This window comes from Notamacropus eugenii, chromosome 4, assembly GCF_028372415.1.
Source record: "Notamacropus eugenii isolate mMacEug1 chromosome 4, mMacEug1.pri_v2, whole genome shotgun sequence".
In the NCBI taxonomy this organism is placed as follows: Eukaryota; Metazoa; Chordata; class Mammalia; order Diprotodontia; family Macropodidae; genus Notamacropus; species Notamacropus eugenii.
Window position 1 is genome coordinate 53,858,366 of NC_092875.1, and position 21,348 is coordinate 53,879,713.

At 39.1% G+C, this 21,348-nt stretch overlaps 3 non-coding genes across 3 annotated transcripts; 2 read left to right on the plus strand and 1 right to left on the minus strand.

Annotated features, from left to right (window-relative positions):
• Positions 1-258: 258 nt before the first annotated feature.
• TRNAV-AAC (transfer RNA valine (anticodon AAC)) lies at positions 259-331 on the plus strand. Its single transcript has one exon. It is a non-coding gene; the product is annotated as a tRNA-Val (tRNA).
• Positions 332-9,889: 9,558 nt separating this feature from the next.
• TRNAV-AAC (transfer RNA valine (anticodon AAC)) lies at positions 9,890-9,962 on the minus strand. Its single transcript has one exon. It is a non-coding gene; the product is annotated as a tRNA-Val (tRNA).
• Positions 9,963-20,154: 10,192 nt separating this feature from the next.
• On the plus strand, positions 20,155-20,236 carry TRNAS-GCU (transfer RNA serine (anticodon GCU)). Its single transcript has one exon. It is a non-coding gene; the product is annotated as a tRNA-Ser (tRNA).
• Positions 20,237-21,348: the final 1,112 nt, after the last annotated feature.

The window sequence follows — 21,348 nt, forward strand, 5'->3', positions numbered from 1 at the left end:
AGATGATTAGAACGAAGTATTTCTCTACCGCTGCGTTAGTATCGAAAGGCTCGGATGTAAAGGTCTTTGTTGGCTAGGATGCCAGGGAATGGGGACCCCTTGAGGAGAGGAGAGTATGTAGGTAATCAAACAGATACGACTGTGAGTTTCCCAGAATGCAGGTTCAAAGACTAGAAATGATTAAAGGGTCTTGGGGGGAAAAGACGTGGGATTGGAAGTAGGTGAATTTTGTCATCAATTCCAGCGATTTTCCAGGTAGTTTCCGTAGTGTAGTGGTTATCACGTTCGCCTAACACGCGAAAGGTCCCCGGTTCGAAACCGGGCGGAAACAAATTAAACCCAAAATTTTGGGGTAACCTTTGCTCATTAAAAAAATTCGATAGGGATTCCCAAAGCAGCGTGAGAGTCTTCGAATGTAACATTTTATGTATGTGTATATGTATATACATACAAACTATTCATATAATCTAAGAACAGCCTCCTATGGTCAAAGCACTATTGTGCTGCGTCACAGACATCAACATTTTAAAATTATTCATTCTTTGTCGGGCATTGTAGAGCATGCGTAGATTTTTTGATGAGTAATTGAAAACATGAACCTCAAAGTAGAGGACCATGTGGCAAGCTATTCTAAGATAAGGGAGATGTTCAAAACTTGAACATACTATTCTTGTGGAAATCAGAATAAATGGTTCAACAAATCCTTGCAGGTACTAACTCAAGGATCTTGGGATATATCTTCTGCTGAAGATGTAAAAGCCTCAGGTTCGAGTCTAGACAACTCCTCCAAATAGGATACCCCCACCTGAAATCGTGAATTTTTTTACTTTCATGAATTCCATTTAATTCTTTACAACACAAGCCCTTACTTGTCTTGAAGAAATGGACTTTTTGACATTAAAAGTGCATTTTTTAAAAATACTAATGATTTGCATCCTAGGAGGCTTTCCAGCTGCCTTCCCCTTAGCTGCTTAGCCCAGCTGTTTCCACCAGGTGGTGTTTATTGGAGGGAGATAGATTCCTTGGGGCAATCTCTGAGCTGAAACATGTGGAGGCTGGAGGGAGATGCCCTTAAAGTATTTCCACATCAGTTTTGTTACCCTAGGAGGGTGAGAGATATGACATAAAAGGATGATACACCAACATCTGAGGCCTGCCTGAGAACTCCAAATATTTATAATGCCAGCCATTATCCAAGATAGGAGTCCAACATCCTATGATGGGACCAATTTGAGGATACTTGAATGAAGACTAGTGCCTGGAAAGTGAAGTAGAAAGTGAAAAAGATAACCTGATTTGACAGAGTTCATGCTTCCTTCTCACTGGATACAAAATTGTACGGCTCAGAGGGTAGAGAGTCTTTTCTTTCTTTTTCCTTTCCCTTCTCCCTTCCTTCCTTACTTCCTTTTTCCTCTCTCCCTCTATCCTTATCCCCACCCTACCACCATATCTTGCCACTGAACCCAGATGGCTTCAGAGGAGAGAGTGAGACTGGTTTGCAAGTCACTACATCACCTTCCTGATGTCATGATCCTCTTTGAGAACCAAAGACAAACAACAATCCCCACCTCAATCTACTGTCCCTTACACAATGTCACAATGCAGGATATGGTGGAAGATGATACCTCACAATAACCTTTAGGTGTCAGTGTGTGTACATCTTATGTCCCTAACTGTTTATTTTAAGCTCTTAGTAAATAGAATGTCTGTTAGTCATTTGAGTCCCTTCCAGCACTTTGCAATGAGTTATATAGCTCCACAAATACCTGGTGTTTTAATGGATTAATAAATTACACTAGAGAAGTTTGGAGCTAGGCTACTGATGTCCCAGTGAGTAGCACCCCAAGGCAAATTCCCAAACCTTTAACCAAGTGTTGAGTCCCAATCTTGGTTACTTCTCTCCTCCTTTCCTCCACAATCTTTGTTCAAATCCAAGTCACAACCCTAGATTCAGAGCTGCTCTCCTTCACCCTTTCTCTTTTCTCATTCCTATTTTCTACAGTTAGCTGTTGAACATTAAGGGAAAGCAATCACTGATAATCTCTGAAAAAAAGGTTGGTTGGTTGTTGTCCTTCATTCTCAAAGAGGACCAAAATGACATCATCACCATGATAAAGTGAAATTTCAGTGTGATTGATGATTGATCAGACCCATATGATCTCAGAATGCTCTACCACAGGTTGGGCACAGATAGTCCGGGTGAATATTTGGAGTGGATACCCCAAATTTGATGCATCCTACGTTTCCTTTAGGCTGTCTCAATTTTGCTTTGCTCATAGAGCACAGTACCCTTTCCCATGTGGGCACACCATGCTGAGCGGTCCTGTGCCACTGTCTCCCATGTTGCACAGTCAAATCCAAAGTTCTTGAGAGAGACCTTGAGAGTGTCCTTCTATCGCTTCTTCTGACCACCATGTGATCGCTTGCCCCATGTGAGTTCCCCATAAAATAGTCTTTTTGGCAAGCAAACATTTTGCATTTGAACAACTTGACCAGCCCATCAGAGTTGCACTCTCTGAAGCATAGTTTGAATCCTTGGTAGTTCAAGAAGTTCACCTGGAAGATGAACATATACCTGAGAGCCAGTGTGGCTTCAGAAAGGGCCGAGGAATAGTCCATATGGTGTTTGCTGCCCAACAATTCCAGGAGAAATGTCAGGAGCAGAACAGGTCTGTATATAATGTTCACAGATCTGACCAAGGCCTTTGACACTATTAGTCATGAGGGCTTATGGAAAATTATGTCAAAATTTGATTGCCTGGAGAAGTTCATCAATATTGTACATCAATTTGATGATGGCATGTTTGCCCAGATTCTGGATAGTGGACAAAGCTCTTGTGCCTTCCCAGGCACCAATGGAGTGAAACAGGGCTGTGTGCTTGCTCCCATGCCTTTTAGCATGATGTTTTCAGCCACACTGACAAATGCTTTCAATGAGGATGAACATGGCCTCAAAGTCAACTACGTTACTGATGGTAAATTCTTCAATTTGAAAAGGCTACAAAGCCAAGACCAAAGTGGAGAGAGTGTTGGTGCATGATTTTCTGTTTGCAGATGATTGTGCACTCAATGCAGCCTCTGAAGCTGAGATGCAACAAAGTATGGATCCATTCTCTGCTGCCTGTGCTAATTTTGGCCTAATAATTAACACCAAAAAAATGCAGGTGCTCCATCAGCTACCACCACATCTTCCATATGTGGAACCATCAGTTAAAACAAACGGAGGAGTTTTGAATGCTGTGGATAAGTTCAGTTGCCTTGGTAGTATACTTTCCAGGGATGTACACATGCCAGAGCTAGCTCAGTGTTTGGGAGGCTCTGAAGAAAAATTTGGGAGAGAAGAGGTATTAGACTGACTACCAAATTGAAGATCTACAGAGTCATTGGCTGACCTCATCATTATATGCCTCTGAAACATGGACAATCTACCAGCACCATGCCAGGAAACTGAATCGCTTCCATTTGAACTCTCTTAGGAAGATTCTGAGGATCACCTGGCAGAATAAGGTACCAGACACTGAAGTCCATGCTTGAGCTGAATTTCCAAGTATTCAAACTATGCTTCAGAGAGCGCAACCCTGATGGGCTGACCATGGTGCTCAATTGCAAAATGTACTCTTGCCAAAAAAACTATTTTATGGAGAACTTGCATGGGGCAGGCCATCACAGGGTGGCCAGAAGAAACGATACTAGGACACTCTCAAGGTCTCTTTCAAGAACTTTGGATTTGACTGTGCAACATGAAAGACACTGGCACAGGCAGCTCAGTATGGTGTGCCCACATAAGAAAAGGTGCTGTGTTCTTTGAGCAAAGCAGAATTGAGACAGCACAAAGTAAATGCAGGATGCACAAATCTGGAATATCGACCCTAAATATTCATACGGACTATCTGTGCCCAACCTGTGGTAGAGCATTCCAAGCTCGTATTGGTCTGATCAGCCACAGTTGGACACAAGGAGATTTCAGTTTACAGTGGTGATGTCATTTTGGTCCTTTTCAAAAATGAAGGACAACAACCAACATGCCGTATCCTGACCTTAGGTACAAGTTGGCAAAGGAGAATGTATTCAGGTTGAGAGGTCACTGACTGCATATTTAGAGAAAGAACTGATAAATAGAAGTATGTGTAGTATAGTGATACATGAGTGTGTAATGCCTTCTCTAAGGCAGGGTCAGGAAGGAGGGAGAAAAAATAAAAAGTGCACAGCAGAGATTAAAAGGAAAATTAGGAAGCACAAAAAACCAGAAATTTTGAAAATGATGTGTAGTATTTGTTACATGGGTTTTTTTTTTTAAGTAAACAGTGTGAAATGGAAATTCATGATTTTGTATTGAATCCTCTTTTTATGCTGTGCTTGGTGTATACATGGAAATGTTTTCTTTTTTGTCTTTTTGTATTTAATTTCAAAATAAAAAAATAGAAAAAGAAGAAAAGAACCATTACGTTCTAAAATGTTCATAGAAACTCTCTTTGTGGTAGAAAAGAGTTGAAAATTGAAGAAACTTCCATCCATTGGAGGATGGCTACACAAATTTTGGCACATGATTATGATGGAATACTACTCTGCTGTATGAAATGATGAGAAGATTGATTTTAGAAAAATGTGGGAAGACTTACATAAAATAATAAAGAGTGAAATGAGCAGAACCAAGAAAATGTTATATACAGTAACAGCAATATTATTCAAAGAATAACTGAATGACTAAGATATTCTGAGTATTATAAATATTCAAATATCAACTACAAAAGACTCATGAAGGAAGATGTTACCCACCTCCAGAGAAAGAACTGATAAACAGAAGTATACATACTTTGGTTTTGCATTTATATCTTTATAGTTAGAGATATATGTGTCAAATGGTGGCCTTCTCTAGTGCAGAGTGGGGAGGAAGAGAGGGAGACAGTTCAGAATTTAAAATGTAACAAAAAATAAATCCAATTTAATTTTAAAAAAATAAATAATCCAGCAGTGCAATGAGCCAGTAGGAAACAGCTGTTGAGTGTGCCTGTGTCCAGGGAACCCCACAGCTGGATCACTGAGAAGCTCACACACCTATATGGCCAAAATGCATATACCTGACCCAACACAGATATTTCTCAGTTCCCACAAATTGAAGATATTCCCAAGATTTTCCAGTCTAACACTACAAGAACTTAATCTGTCCTGACCTGGTCTTCATGAAGCTATCCTAGCTGGTTTTTTCCACTCTTCTCTCATTTTCTAAATACTCACTGAATCCATTTAATAAACTATTAGACAGATTTCTCAGCAATAGAAAACTATCTCACCAATGTGTTATTTCTTTAGAAAGTGGGAATATTCTTTTGCAGGATCCTATAGGACCTGTTCCAGAAAGCTAAATCTCCTGCAAAGTATTTGATGGCAAAACTTGGGATAGAGAAGAGAGTTCAGTAAGACTGTGCTCTAAAAAGGGATTTCTTGTTATAAAAGTAATTTCATTTCCCTACATGAGAAGGGTCTCTTTTAGAAAACTGGGAAGGGAGTACACATTATCCTTCACTCTTGGTGTCCTACAGTACTGTGACTTGATTCTGCAAAATCAGAATGGCACAAGGAATTGGAATTATTATGTTCTTGTAATGCACAGTGGCCAGGAACATTGAGATGTCTTTTTGCCATAGGTTTAAAATGTTTATCCATCAAGCCAAATTTCAAGTTCTTCTGAATGATTATTAAAAAATTTTCAGTATTTTTTCACACTCATAGCTGGCACATACAGAGTTGGTGATGATGATGGTGATGGTTATGATGATAGTAGGCAAAAAAAATCAATCCCCTCTTCACTTATCATACCTCAACAGCAAAAGGCTGCATATGAAGTTGAAATTAGGTAAGAAAGGGAGAAATACACAGGAATCAATTTAATTCACAGAGTATTATTTGCTAAAACTAAGATATCCACCAGATAGAAAGCCAAGAAATTTCCTATGTGCTTTCTCACAAATTTTAAGAACAGTAAAATTTTCTTTTGAATATCTCTAAGATATTCTCTTTTGTATTGTCAAACTAATTATGATAAACGAATCATGCAAAGAATACCAAGAAACAGAGAACACTTGGTTCCTAGGTGCTATTAGGAAGTGAATTATGTTGGCCTAAAACCAGGAGTTCCCAGAAGTAATGGTTTTAGATATGAAAATCTAACCTTTAAGAACCAAGGGGACTTCTAATCCTAATCTGTTTTGTTCTACTCTACCCCCAAACCCCAAAGGACAAGAAACGGGGAAAATGTCAAGAAAATTAAAATTGAGATCATGTGAATAGTGGTATTTTATTATTAGCAGTGTCCAGAGAAGGTGAAGAAAGCCTTCAACTGTGTTGATCTTTGTCCAATTTATGGGATGAGTCGAGAAAAGTGGAATCTACATTATAGAACGAAATTCATTGATAGGAGAGGATTTTATTACTAACGATTTAAGGGAAGTTTTCTCAGTTGATCTGACTACCGCAGTTAGTAGATAATTAGACTTTTAATCTTCTGGTCATGGATTCGAGCTCCACAATGGGCTACTCCTTCATGTCGTCACAAAACAATCAGGTGTATTTGTATCACAAAGGCTATTGATAGATTTCCACTCAAACCACAACTCATATATTTCACAAGTGCTCGTAATCTAAAGATTATAAATTTTCCTTTCTAACTAGATCTCTCCTATACATATTCTGCAAATGTTCATAGACAAATATTTGGTAAATCAATTTTCCACATTTTCCATTAGCTCACTGGCTCATTGACTAGCTCATTCAGCTCTTAGTTGTGCATAACACTGTACTTGATGGGGGTGATATAATGTTTAGGGAAGACTTCCTCGCTGTCCTAAATATACTTGAGAAATTTCCTTGGGAAATAAGACACAAATACATAGTCATCAAAATATGGAAATATTACAGGACCGGTGCGTTGGAGAGGTCCAAAGCTGTGTGAGGTTAGGGGGCAAGGGCGTTATAGAAAGGGAGGTCTGGGGGAATCTTCTTAACGGAAGTAGATTGTATCTTGTCCTGTGGTTTGTGGGAAAAAGATAAAGGACCGCATTTCGAGCCCAAGAGTCAGCAAGAGCGAAACTCCACCTCTGGGCAAGGGTTTGCTATAACTGTTACTGGAATTACTCATTTTGGCCAAAGCCCAGCGCAAAAAGAGACAAACAAACGGCGTGGCTAGATCCAAGGTACTTCCGCTGCAGACGTTCAAGGATTCAGTCTCCTTTGGTAGTAGAACACAGAAACCATCTACTTACAGAAACTCATACACACCCACGTCTCACACGCTTCCCCTCCGCCATGCATCATTCTTGTCTGATCTTCTTAGAGAAGATTCTGTGTACTGGGAAGTTTGTTTCTCTTATTGTTTCTTAGAGAGGAGTCCAGCCTGATGACTATCAGATCCACCATCAGCCATTCCAGCATTAGATTGTCTTGAACACAGCCAAGCAGCCAACCTGTGACTAGCTGTCAGGTATACTCACTTGTTGGAACGGGATGATTGCGCAAGACCCAAGGACCTCCGGTAGCCACAGAGAAGCAACATACTCCAGCCTCTCTCCGGACTCAGATTCTCGTTAAGCTTCTGCAATGAAATTCTATTCGGTCCCGCAGTTTCTCCTTCCTGCGGCCCTCCAATTCCAGAGCCTTTGGGGCCGCCAAAAAAAGCCAAGAGGCCATCCTTTCTTGGTCTGTTGTTTGCTATTTTGTGGCCAAGGGAAAGTTTATCTGTTAGGAAGGTCAAGGATTCGGGTCCCATTTTCGTCGAGAAAAGTGTCCCTGAATTTACGGGGATCCGCTACCAATACCTGGAAAGCACCTTTGAGGCCATCTAGTTTAACTCCCTTATTTTTCAGATGGAGAAACTGAAAGTCGGCAGGGAAAGGGACGCGCTTATGGTAACACTGGTAGTATAAATGTCAGAGGTAGTATTTCAGAGGTAAGCTTGCAAGAGGCTCTTTCCACTGAATCCCACCGCCTGCCAGTAAGAAGCTTTTATTTAAAGTCCACATGAAAAGTAATGCAAAGTACAAGAATGGCGCCTGACCGCCTCAGAACCGCTGGAGGAGTGGGTTCGCCGCCTTCACTAGCTCTTGGCGGAAACGGCTGCTTAAAGGAGAAAACAAACAAGCGTGTGCCCTCCCTGGATCCCAATACACACGAAGCTCGCAGCTCAGACTCTAGCCTTCCAAATCACCGTTTATCAGTTAGGGAAGGAAAAAGCAGAAAGCAGTAGAACCGAGCAGCAAGAGAATCTGGTGAAGTGAAAGTCACAGCTGGAGTTGGGAAAGAGGACAGGATCCCCTTTGATTCGCTGCCTCTGGGTAACAAACAGCTCCGTAAACCAGAATCCCCCATCAGCCCCATAGGCACTGTTTGAAATGAGGTGGAGTATCAACTGATCCTCAGGAGAACCAGCTACGCCCCTGGGTTGTGAGGGAAGGGGTCGGAGAGTTGACTGCTGAGGGAAAGGATGGAAATAAGAGAAGAAAGACACAGAAAGAAGGCCCTGTGATCCTAACTCAGTCAGTCAACAAGCAATTGATAACCACTTGCCACGTACAGACACTGTGCTAAGCGTTGAGGCCACAAAGACAAAAAATATAGTGCCTGTTCTCAGGGTGTTTACAATCTAAAACAGGAGACAACATGCAAATAACTACGTATGAAAAAATAGATACAGGATGATTTAGAAATAGTTAAAAAAAAGGAAGGTACTAGCATTGGGAAAGATTTCTAGTGACCCAATTAGGGCAAAGCAACAGCATTTACTAAGGTAGTATAATAAAGACAGTAGCTACTAACATTCCCCAAGAAACCTGGAGAACAATATTTCACAAATACACACAAAACAACTTTTTTCCTATTCCTAAACCATGTTTTCCAACCCATTTTTCATCATTCTCCACTATGTTCATCCTTGCATTGACATCATTGACTATTAAAATACACATTGATATAGTTTGAAAGATCAAAATTCTTCACAGAATTTCTCTACCTCTTCTGCACCAACACTGAAAAAATACCTAAGGAAATAAGCATTGCTATAGCACTTAGACTAAGCACTTCACAAATTTTATCTCACTTAATCCTTAAAAACAGCCCTGTGAGGTACAATAATTTAATTGCAAATTTAAGAAAACTGGGACAGAGATTAAGTGACTTGCCCAAGGTTACAAAGCTAGCAAGGGTCTGAGGTCAAATCTGAACTCAGATCATCCCGATCCTAGCCCAAACACTCTGTCCACTGAACCACCCAGTTCTCTCTAAGCAAGCGCTTTCATGATGATGTTTTTATAAATGCTCATTATGAGTATCATAATATAAGAAAGATAAGTATCTTGACACTGCTTTTGAAAACCAATTCTGTCAACTCTGTTCACCTCCTCAAAAGAAAATTTATGAACCATTTTTCCATGTAACTACAATTTCGGTCTTTTGCATTCATTCATAGTGAGAATGTTAAATTAATATCATTTACTCCAGCAGCCTGTTTTCTCTTTAGTCACCAATAGCTAACTTTAATATTTATAGATATCCTGAAATTCTCCCACCTCCCCTCTTCCTTTTCCACTATTGCCGCAGAGCGGAAGAGAGTACACAAGGAGGAAGATCTATTTCGCATTTTTGTTTCAGAGTTGCTCACGGTAACTCCAACACCAAGTCATGAACCTGCTGGTGATGAGACATCCAGGAATTACCTGAACCTGTAAATTTTCCAAACTGAGTGGAATGTACTCAGATTCAGCTTTCCAAAACCTACCAAACTGTTGTTTTGCCTTTGAGTATCAGGGTACACACCACAAGAAGGTATGGACTTCTCACAATCGAGATTTTTAAGGGTCCTTCCGAGGAGAAAAAGACTACTGCTTCAGCGACTTATTTGTGTTTCCGCTCGGTTTCGAACCGAGGACCTTTCGCGTGTTAGGCGAACGTGATAACCACTACACTACGGAAACCTGCGTGTATAATCACTTTCCGAGTAAAACCCTTGAATAAAATGAGACAAATTCACATTTTAAAAAATTTCGTTCCTAGTTCAGTAGGTTTCCTAAATCTGAGAAAAATATAAGATGACTCAACTGTGCGCAAGAGAATTATGAATTCCTACGTATTAGGAATTTTTTAGAAAATGCCAACTATGCTCATAAAAGTGAATTCAGTATATGCGTACCGATGGAAAGTGATTTCCTATTAGAGCAGAACCACATTTCAAGCTTTAAATAAATCTAAATTTGGGATTTTAAGAAGAGCGTGGTTTATGTTATTTCTAGGCAATCAGTCTAATAAATGGCTATTGAACAATTGCAAGAGTTTTGAATTTACACAATTTAAGGCCAAGTTTCTCCCCAGATCTCACTTTTCCAAGTGCTAGAAACCTTCAAATTGGCATTAAAATCATTCCAGTGCCTTTCCATTGTATTCTACTGTGAGGTTGTCTCTGTTTCTGTATGTTCTGCAAAAAAGAAACCAGAAAGTTGCGTGGCCACTGTTAACTTTCATTGGCTTTCTTTGGTTCATAAAGCAGCCTGCTGGCTGATTACCGTAGAGAGATACTCCTGAGTCGATCAGCCCATTCACTACCGAAAACTGACTCTAAAATATGACCAACTCAAGTGTCAGGGGGGAATCCGTCTGACAAATCAAAAACATTTTCCTTTTTCTTCTTAAAGTAATTTTCTTCTTTCTTCATCTTTACTCTCAATGGCATTCATGCTGTCCAAAATTAAGAACACTGAAACCACAAAGATTTCACTGTCTTCTACTCATCAGGATTTTATTTGCTTTGGGGAAGTGAAACGTAGTATTTTCACTGTCATCCCCAAATCTCCACGAACAATTGTTTTCTTCCCAATAATTCAGCAGGAGATGCATCCAGATTCTAAGAGACTGAGAAGAATTTATAATCTCATGTTAAAAGGTTGTTTTAATTTGGCTTTCCACCAAATTTAGCAACCGTCATAACTATATCCATTTTTGTAACATCTTCCTTATTGTCATATATTTCTGCAAGAGCAACGCTATAAATTTATAATTTAATTAGGAGTTCTATCAATGGCATGTGTGTATGCAGACTAAGCAACCATTGAGGTTGTACAAGATTCTAGTGTCTTCAGGAAAGTGGCCTCAGACAGGTTTTGGTTTTGCTTTAAAAAAAAAAAGTATCAGAGATAAATGTAATACATGCCCATCTTTTTTCTTTTATTTGAATGTGCTGAAATATTCAAACTGTTCAATAATTTTTCTGAATCTAATGATTTATCCTGGAATCACTGTGCTAACATTTGCACTCATGGTGCAAAAGAAATTCAAAATGTGCATTTCAAAATTGTAAATAAAACCATGTGACTTTTCTTGCTATTCTTTTATTTTGGAAAAATATATAGTTAATTTCATAAAATATGCTATTTATGTTAATATGCTACAGATTTATAATTGTTATTTTAAGTGTATGAATAAATATATTAAAATTTTTATCCATTTCAGTTGCTAATACATTAAATTCAATAGATATAAATTACATAAACAAAAGCTCCTTGAGGTCTTAAGTTTTTAAGAATATAAAGGGCTCCTTAGTCCAAAAAAAATTTTAAGAACTGCTGGTATAAACCTTGTTTCCGCCAGACTGAATCCCAGTATTCCCGGCAGTTTTTTTTCCCAATAATGGGGGTAGGGAGGGTAGGTGGAATATCTGGGATTTTATCTAACATTATACTACTCTGATGTTTGTTTTTGTACTTTTTATATCTAATCTGTTCCATTAGTTGGCCTCTTCTTTAAACCAGTTCTGAATCATTTATATGATTGTTATTTTATTTGAGTTCTGGTACAGATAGACTTCCTTTCTTCTCACATTTTTTCATTATTACCCTTTAGATTCTTGAACTTTTGTTCATCCATATTAATTTCATTATTATTTTTTGCTAGCCTTGTAAAATGATCCCTTGGTAGTTAGCTTGGCACAACACTAAATAAGGAAATTAACTTAGATCATATTAGAAATTGTATTATATTGGTTCAACCATCCCATGAGAATTGTCTTCCCAATTATGTAGCATTATTTTTATTTTTGAAAAATGTTTTATACTTGAATTCATAGAGTTCCTAGATACATTTCAAATTATTTTATGGTTTCTATAATTATTTTGGGTGGAATTTCTCTATAACTCTTCCCACTGAGTTTTGTTAAGAAGAAACAAAAATACTGATAATTGGTGTGAATTTATTTTATAACCTGCAACTTTACTTCATTTAGTGTTTTGATTCACTCATGGTTTTCTAAATAAATTGCTGTATATCTGCAAAAAATCATGAATTTCATTTCTTCTTTCATTGTAGTAATTTCCTTGATTTCTCTTGTGTTTTTGCTACAGTTTTTATATACTAACATTTTCATTTTACTCACAGAAGTTTATTTATATATATATTTACATGTATTATATATATATATTTATATATTATTTTTTATAAATCCAGTGAAATGGATCACAGCAAAGGATAAAAAAGGTTAAAAACCTACTAGGTACTTAGGAGTTGGTCTGCTTTGGAGAAGAATAAAGCAAAATCAATTTACATCATAGTTCTATTTTCTCTAGAGTTCTCATCCAGATCCTTAGGTGTCTTCTGGAGACTCTAACTTGGGGACTGATTTTGTTTAAGGCTTTGTATATAACCAAAATCCAGTTAAGTCTCTCCCTGATTAGTTTCCCTGGTCTGTTCTATTTTAGTAGAATCATTCCTGTGGGGGTTAGATTACAGAATCCTCTGTGGAGTTCTCAGTACATATTATTAGTGTTTTTTCTTACACTAGAGTTTGTTGTGTGGTAAGCTTAGTCACAATTGCCACAGTGATGATTTGTGTTGACAAGTCAAAGGAAGTTTACCAAAGAGAATGGCCAAAGGCACCAGTATCTATTGGAAAGAAGAGGGCTAGCAGGATGATATGAGGGTAGTAGACATAGGAGGGAGGCTAACAGAGTAGTTGGGGGGAAGGGGAGTGATAGGAATGTAAAATTTCACATCTTTTTATTTGGCTCACAAAAGCTTTTATAGTCCTTCCTAGAAGCTAGGAGAGAAATCTCAAAGGTTGGTCTGGATTCTAAACCAAAACGTCAGAGACCCTAAGTGTGAACAATGTACCTAGGAGGCTTCTACCAAAAAACAAACAAACCAAAAGAACAAAAACCTTGAGCCAATTGTTTGGACTTTCTCAAGAATTACAGGCTTATTTAAATGATTAATGAAGCCAGACTCTGTACTAATGAAATACACACTCAACATCGCTGATAAAACACAAAACAGAAAATGCTTGAATGAATAACTTTGTTTTGAATTTTTATTTATTTTATTCAGAACTTGGAAAATAAAACAAGCATTTCTAACATAAAAGAATAGGGAAAAAAAGATGATTGCACACGAAACTACATGAAACTCTTATGTACTATTGCTAATTCATTATATATTACATACTATATAATACATAGAGTATATATTATATATAGCACATATTAGTATTACGTACTAACTGCTATTCTTTTAAAATCTATAATAAAGTTATGATATAACTTTATTTTTTCCCTTTTTTCTCCCCCCACATATCTACCATTGGACACGAGTGTGTGTGTGTGTGTGTGTGTGTGTGTGTGTGTGTGTGTGTGTGAAATCATTTGACACATACTTCTATTTGTCGGTTCTTTCTCTGGATGCAGATAGCATCTTCCTTCGTAACTCCTTTGTAGTTCATTTGGATATTTATAATAGACAAAATAACATTCAGTCAAAGTTTTTCTTAAAACAACATTGTTGTTACTGTATACAATGTTCTCTTGGTTCGGTTATTTCATACAAATCTATTCATATTTTTCTAAGATCATAATTTCTTATAGGTCAGTAGTAGTCCATCACAATCATATATAAAAACTTGTTCAGTCATTTCCCAATTTTTGAATATTCCCATAATTCCCAGTTCTTTACCACCACAAAGAGAACTGCTATATATATTTTAGAACATATAAGTTATTTTCCTTTTTCTCTAATCATCTTTGGGAATAAAGCTAGTAGTGATATCGCTGGGTCAAAGGGTAAACAGTTTAACAACTCTATAAGCATAATTCCAGATTGCTCTCCAAAATGGTTGCATCAGTTCACAGTTCCACCAACAGTAAATTAGTGTCCCAATTTTTCCACATCCACTTCAACATTTGTCACTTTTCCCTTCAATCATTTTAGCCAATTCAATAGGTGTAAAATGATATCTTGTGGTTGTTTTAATTTGCATTTCTCTAATAAATAAAGAATAATAAGTAACTTCTGATCTGGACAAATTTGCTTTGGACCTACAAGGCACAAAAACTGAACAGTGTTATGCTTCTACTCATTTTTTTCTTTCTCAATTAGTTTTGTATTTAAAGACATCATAGGTAATAATATAGATAGCTTCATCTTATTTAATAACAAACATAATAGGCTGTCATCAAGTTTGCCTGTTGGACTCTTTTTCTCATCCTGATCTGAGTGACTTTTTTTGGTTTTAATGTTTTAAGGTAGGGGTGACCTCAGTTCTGGTGGATGATCAGGACCTGCCTCTCTGTGTCCTTATGCCAGTTGCTCAAGATGTCACCTTCTTTAGAAGTGTTTTGCCACCGGAAGGCTTAACAGGGACTTTTTACTCAATAGATTCTTTGGTAGTGTCTTTCCTAAGCTGAAAGTTAGCCTGCTTTAGCTTTGCAGATCCAGTTGTCACAGTCATTGCCTCTGATTCATACCCAGATGCTGTGACAGTGACACAGTAAGTGCCTGGTAGTAGTAACAGAAAGTAATCACCTTGCTCACTTGAAATGACAACATGAATAATTCCACTAACAGAAACAGCTGTGCCTACAATGCCATTGTTATTTTCATCAAGTATGGTTCTCTTAATGCTTTGGTGAACCTCCTCCAGAAAACTGATCAATGACTCCTTGTTGCCAAGCCACTCAATAGCAGCTCCTCCTGACATGGAAATTTATTTGAACTCAGTTCCAGAGTGATATCAAAGCAGTTTGTATGGAAGTAATTGAAATCTCGTATTCCCTTGCTGGCTGAATAGTAAGAAGCCCCATTGATGATGTCATAAGAAAAGTAAAGGCCATAGTTTCAGCCCAGGTGCATATATCCATATGCATAGGAATAGACTTTGGACAGCTTTCTCTTGGCCCTATAGCCTGTGTTTGTTCTATCTGATAAGACCAAAGTGAAATGACATATTGAACTGAGTCACATATCAGTAGGCAACTAGGTAGTGCAATGGATAGAGTATAGGACTTGGGAGTCAGAAATATATGAGGCATAATATTGCCTCAGACTGGGCTTTTCAGACCATGCAGCTGCTCAATTACACCAGTATCATCGGTTGACCAAGCAGATCAAACCTCATATGGAAACATGAAAAACTGAGAGAAAAACATGGAGAAGAATTCTACCCAAAAGTCTTCTTCATGGAACACATGTACCTTCTACAGAGGAAATTGATAGGATGGTTACAGACCTAGAAAAACAAATTGAGAAACGAGAAAAATACAGTCAGAGATGTCCTTATAACGATGATTCTGATATTGACTACATTAAAAAAAGAAATGCCAAATTTAATAAGAAAGCAGAGAGATTCTATGGAAAATATACAGTTGAAATCAAACAGAATTTGGAGAGAGGAACAGCTGTCTAAACTTTAGGAAATGTTGAACATGATAGTAAATTGAGTCAATGGGTAAATTGCTACCAATGAACTGTACAAATAAAGGAGGATTATACTCTTGCATTTAACACTCAGATGCATTTATGAGTTTGTGTATTTTCATACTTCAAAGTAATGCTATTTTAGGAAAACTGCAACTTGTAAAGATTTGACTAATCTTGGTAAGGAAACTTTCCCCATCTCTGATATTTACCAGGCTGGCATACAGTGGACAAAATCATTTAAGTCTCTATTTCCAGCTGTAAACTGAGAATAATGAACTAGCTCTAACTTGTAGGACTGTTGAGGGACTAAAATGAGAATGTATGTATGATGCTTTGCAAACTTATATATAAAGTGCGATATCAGTCTTAAAAAAAAAAAAGTAGTATGATGCTGAGTTAATCACCTAACCTCATTGTGTCTCCCTTTCTTTACCTGTAAAAAGGGAATAATACTAGCAGAGGGTTGTTATAAGCACAAAATGAATACATAACTAAACTTATCAATGCTAACAATTTATCTTCACTTCTAGTTCAACATCTGTGCTCAGAGCCAGTCTCTCATTGGGTTTTCACCTTGGCAACATCAATGAATTCTGGGCTGTTGCCTCAAGTGGTGACTGGCATTTGAAATATTTTGGTCTCTCAGGTCTCAGATTCTGCCATAATAACCTTTCCCAGCCCATCTCTTCCTTTCCTAGGATAATGAAACTTCCAACGTGTAGGGGTTTATGGAAATGCTTGAAAGACATCCCTCAATAGTCCCCAACTGAATTGGCTCAGAGATTTCCTAATGAACCAATTTCCCTTCATAAATCTGCAAGCAGCAATCCCAAGCAATAGAAGCATCAGAAATGAGCAGAAATGCTGTCAACTAGGCCCCTCCAAGGGCCCCAAACAGATATTACCTTTCTTAATAAATGCATGTATTTTTATTTATAACAGTTCTTTTTGTGGTGGCTAAGAATTGGAAATGAGGTGGGGGAGAGATGCCCACCAATTGGGAATGACTGAATACACTGTGATGTATGATTGTGATGGAACATTATTGTGCTATAAGAAATAAGAGCTCAATGATTTCAGAAAAACCCAGAAAGACTTACATGAACCAATGCAAAGTGAAGTGAGCAGAACCAGGAGAACTTTGTACAGAGTAACAGCAACATTGTGCTGTTGTGATTAACTATAATTGACTTAGCTTTTTTCAGCAATACAGTTCCAAAAGACTCATTATGGTAAACATTATCCACATCCAGAGAAAGAACTGATGGAGTGTGAATGCGGATCAAAGCAAAGTATTTTCATTTAATTTTTTTGTAGTTTTTTTCCCCTTTTGTTCTGTTTCATCTTATACGACATGGCTAATATGGAAATATGTTTTCCATGATTGAACATATATAACCTGTATCAAATTACTTCCTCCCTTAGGAGGAAGGGGAAAAATTTGGAACTCAAAATATTATTTAAAAATGAATGTTAAAAATTGTCTTTATGTGTAATGGAAAAAATACTCTTCATTTAAAAGTATTATTTAAAACGAAAAGAAAAACTTAACTAAGTCAAGTTAAAATGCTTTCCCCCAAGTTCTTCCCATTAATTTTCTTGTCCCTAGACCAGTACTGGGGAACTTTCACACCGGTGCCTACCTCCTTCCCCACCAATCCTTTTTACTTCCGGTCAAAATCACATCTAGCAGAAGAACAAAGGGGACGGGAGAGAGGAAGAAGCCTTTATACCATGGTCTTTTTGAGACCCAGACTTCTCTTCTAACTCTTTCTCTCAGTCTCAGGCTCAGCTCTCTGCCAGGTGCACAATCACCTGCTCCTGCCAACCTGTCTGATCTCGGGTTTGCACTAGCAAGGGTTTGCCTGTCAGTGTCGCCGCTCCAGACCTTTGGTGCTCTAGCTACGGTCGCCGTCGCCACCCTGATGTGTAGGCCTCGAAATCTCCTAACTATTTGTCTCTTGCTTGTGCTTTTTCAGTTGGCCCAGGCCTTTTCACCCCAGCCCTTAGAAAAGCCCAGAGCCAGCCGACTGTAACAAACTGAGCGCTGGCATCAGCAGTACAATCGCCGCTCAAACTAAAAGGCCGGAGTGTTTCCAGCTGGGATGCCAATTCGTTCTGCACCTTTGGCTACATGCTCCCAGTTTTCACTGGGTTTCTTGCTGTGCAGGTCATATTGCGGGGTAGCAGCAGTAGAAAGTCTAAGCCACTGAGTCATGAAGGGGTTAATACAAAACACTGACCTCTGCTAGTCTCCATCCCTTCTCCCAGTTTAGCAATCCTTTCTCGGTCCTCACCTCCCAACTCAACCCTCCCAGTCCCCATAACATGTTCTGAGCTTGTGATCTCTCAATGATTTTCCACGTAGCGGAAACCTCTCGTTTTAGAGACTATTGAACCCAGACATAATGGGATTTCCTTTCTCTTCCTAATACTGGACTGACCAATTGGATTTATTCGTCTGCAAAAGGGGTGGAGAGAAAAGGGGTGATTCATTGTTTCTCCACCTTTCAACAACTGATGCAATCATCCAGTGGGACTTTTAATGGAGGGAGGAGATACGTTGTAAGGGCAGCGGGCCACAGGTTATCTGGAAAGCCATTGATAATCTCTACAAAGATAAGGCTCTAAGGCCCTGGAGGGAGTGAGACATAGCAGAAACAGCAATCAACTTTGTGGAACGCGACCACTGTTCTTTGCTGAAGGACTGCAGGGGTAGAGAAAATTTCTCTGGGCTCTTCCTCCCTTCCGCATCTGTGCTTCGCATCCAACAGCAAGGCTACGCAATAGGAGAATCTCAATCCAGCAGGGAGCAGAGACACCAATCCCCCAGCCTATCCCTTTATTTTCTCTCCCCCCCCCCCCCCACAATGCACCCAGAGTAATTAGGCTGGAAACCGTTTAAATGATCTTGGTTTGCTTCAGATGAGGAGAGGTGTCTATTATGGTTGCTTGATAATTTAGGAAATTATGAAATGGAGCAGTCACGCGTGGTTCTTCGGGTACTCGAAGGGAAAAACCACTGCTGGCTTCGGGACACGGGGGGAGGGCACTTTAACTAAACACCGAGAATATGGGGGCAAAAGCCCAAAAAGTCAGAGACAAGCCTTAAGAAGTGGTACAGAGGCAGACCGCGGCAAAGAGATGGGAAGTGGCAAAGTAAAGGAAAGAAGACTGGGTGGGGAAGAAGAAAGGGAGGGGCAGAGAATGTCACTCACTTAACCAGACATTCTCGTTGTGAGCCCTAAGCAGCGTAGATCCGATGGAGAAGGAAGTGGGCTGAAGGGTAGGAGTTTGAAGTCTCATTTTTATAGGGTTTGGGGGAGAAACAGACTAAGTCTTATATGCCACCTCGGGGATAGTTCATTAGCATATCTAAGTCACCTCAAAATTATTGTAAAACTTCAAAGTCGTCATCTCAAAATTATCAGCATCTTGTTGAGGTTCTGCTAGTCTAGAGCTGTGGAGGTCTGGATTTTGTCTGGAAATTACATATCTTAGGACCACAACTTTTTGACAAGTGGCATCAAGATGGTTTCTCCTGATTCGGCACATATTACTAGGATGTAAACGTTAGTTAACATATGGTATAATTTGTAAAATATAGTCCTTTGATCTTTGGGATGTGACTTCCAGATTTCTCTTCACATTTTATTTTCTGCTAAAACCTAATATGCTGACTGTGAGGAGGGAATAGTCAGAACAAGATAGAATTTTGACACAGATGGATTCGAGAGAATTTGCCCGGGCAATGTTGAAGAAAAACACCCACGGAGCCAAGTCTGCCTAGCAGAGACGCTTCGAAGAACGTGATTGGTTGGGAAGTAGGAAAGTGGGGGCTTCAGGAGAGAAAGGACATGAGGTCAAGTACTGAATTCTCAGAAATGCAAGATCTCTGTTGGGTGCCTCACTGTCAGTATATACTGTTGGTTTCCATTGTTCCCAATGACTGAGAGTTTCTGGGAGAGTATGATACCAGTTATAGAGTGGGGGAGGTATAGTGTGTATAGTATTCCTACTCTGTCATCTTGGTAAATGACTTTGCTTTGAGCTAGTTATAGAAGCTTTCCTGCGAAGAGTTTCTAAACTATGTAACTTGATGAGTGCCCTTAACTGCCTGGAGATGTAGTTGCCCAGCTGGGTGTCAATTGGAAGGGTAGCTCGCAGGGAGAATAGTATGCCTAGGGGGGAGGGGAAGGGGAGTAAAATAATTGTTTACGATTTAGAGGTTGGGAGAAAGCAACGGATGTGAAACAGGTGGAGAGCCATAAGTGAAGACCTTGTCACTTTATTCCTTTATTTTCCAGATGAGATCCATCCAGCCTCCACCCACAACGAAAAAGACTTTAATTTTGCAAAGACTTTACAATGCCGACAGAAACAATCTTTTAGCCAAAACAAATCTTCCAAAAATGAAAATTTGCAGTCGTATTTGACGAGGTGGCCGAGTGGTTAAGGCGATGGACTGCTAATCCATTGTGCTCTGCACGCGTGGGTTCGAATCCCATCCTCGTCGATTTCCTTGATTGCTGAGATTTTGATATTCTATTGACCGGCTTCTCCATCGCTTAATTTCTCTCCCTAACTTTGCTTGCTAAGCTTCTATTGAGTCACTATCTTTAAAGAAGGTAACAGCATCTTTCTTCAAAGACTTAAACCTAGACTCCTCTGTTCTTCCTATTTACTCCATCAGAATGAGTGCATGAGGATTTCTAAGGGGCTCCAGAGAAGAAAAAGCTTCCTTAAGAGCTCTCCGTAAGTCACCTTCTTTGGTTTATTCTTGGCACAGACATCTGTGCTTCTTAGACTCTCCCTCAATAATTTTTCAATGAATGATGAATGGATTTTCGAGAGTTTGGTCAGAGAGTATTCAATGCAGCATAAAGGAGGAGACCATCATCAATCAATGCTGAGGCCATTGACCGTTTACCTCAAGTTGAAGTCAATCCCTCCTTAGCTGAACTTCCAACTGAAGAAGAGGTTTTGAGGGCCATTAGGCTTCCTTTCATGTGGCAAAGCACGTGGTGCTGATTCTATTCCAGCTGAGATTTACAAGGTAGTGGGGCCATTGCTCATACAAAAGCTGACTGAAATTTTCCAGGTTATATGGCAAAGGGAGGGTATCCCCCAGGAGTTCAAGGATGCCTCCATTGTCCATCTCTATAAAGGTAAAGGGAATAATAGATTGTCCTGTGACAATCACAGTGGGGGTCTGTCTCTTAGTCGTTGTTGGCAAAATGCTTGCTTGAGTCCTCCTTAATAGACAAATCCTTCACCTGGAAGTTGGTCATCTACCTGAGAGCCAGTGTGGCAGTCAGAAAGAACCAAGGAACTTTCAATATGGTGTTCACTGCCCAACAACTACGGGAGAAATGCCAGGAGCAGAACAGAGGTCTGTATACATTTGTAGATCTGACCAAGGCTGTTGACACTGTTAGTCATGAGGACCTATGGAAAATTATGTCAAAATTTGGTTGCCCAGAGAAGTTTATCAGTATTGTACTTCAATTTCATAATGGCATGCTTGCCCAGGTTCTGGATAGTGGACAATGCTTTCATGGCTTCCCAGTCGCCAATAGAGTGAAACAGGGCTGTATGTTTGCTCCCATGCTTTTTAGCATGATGTTT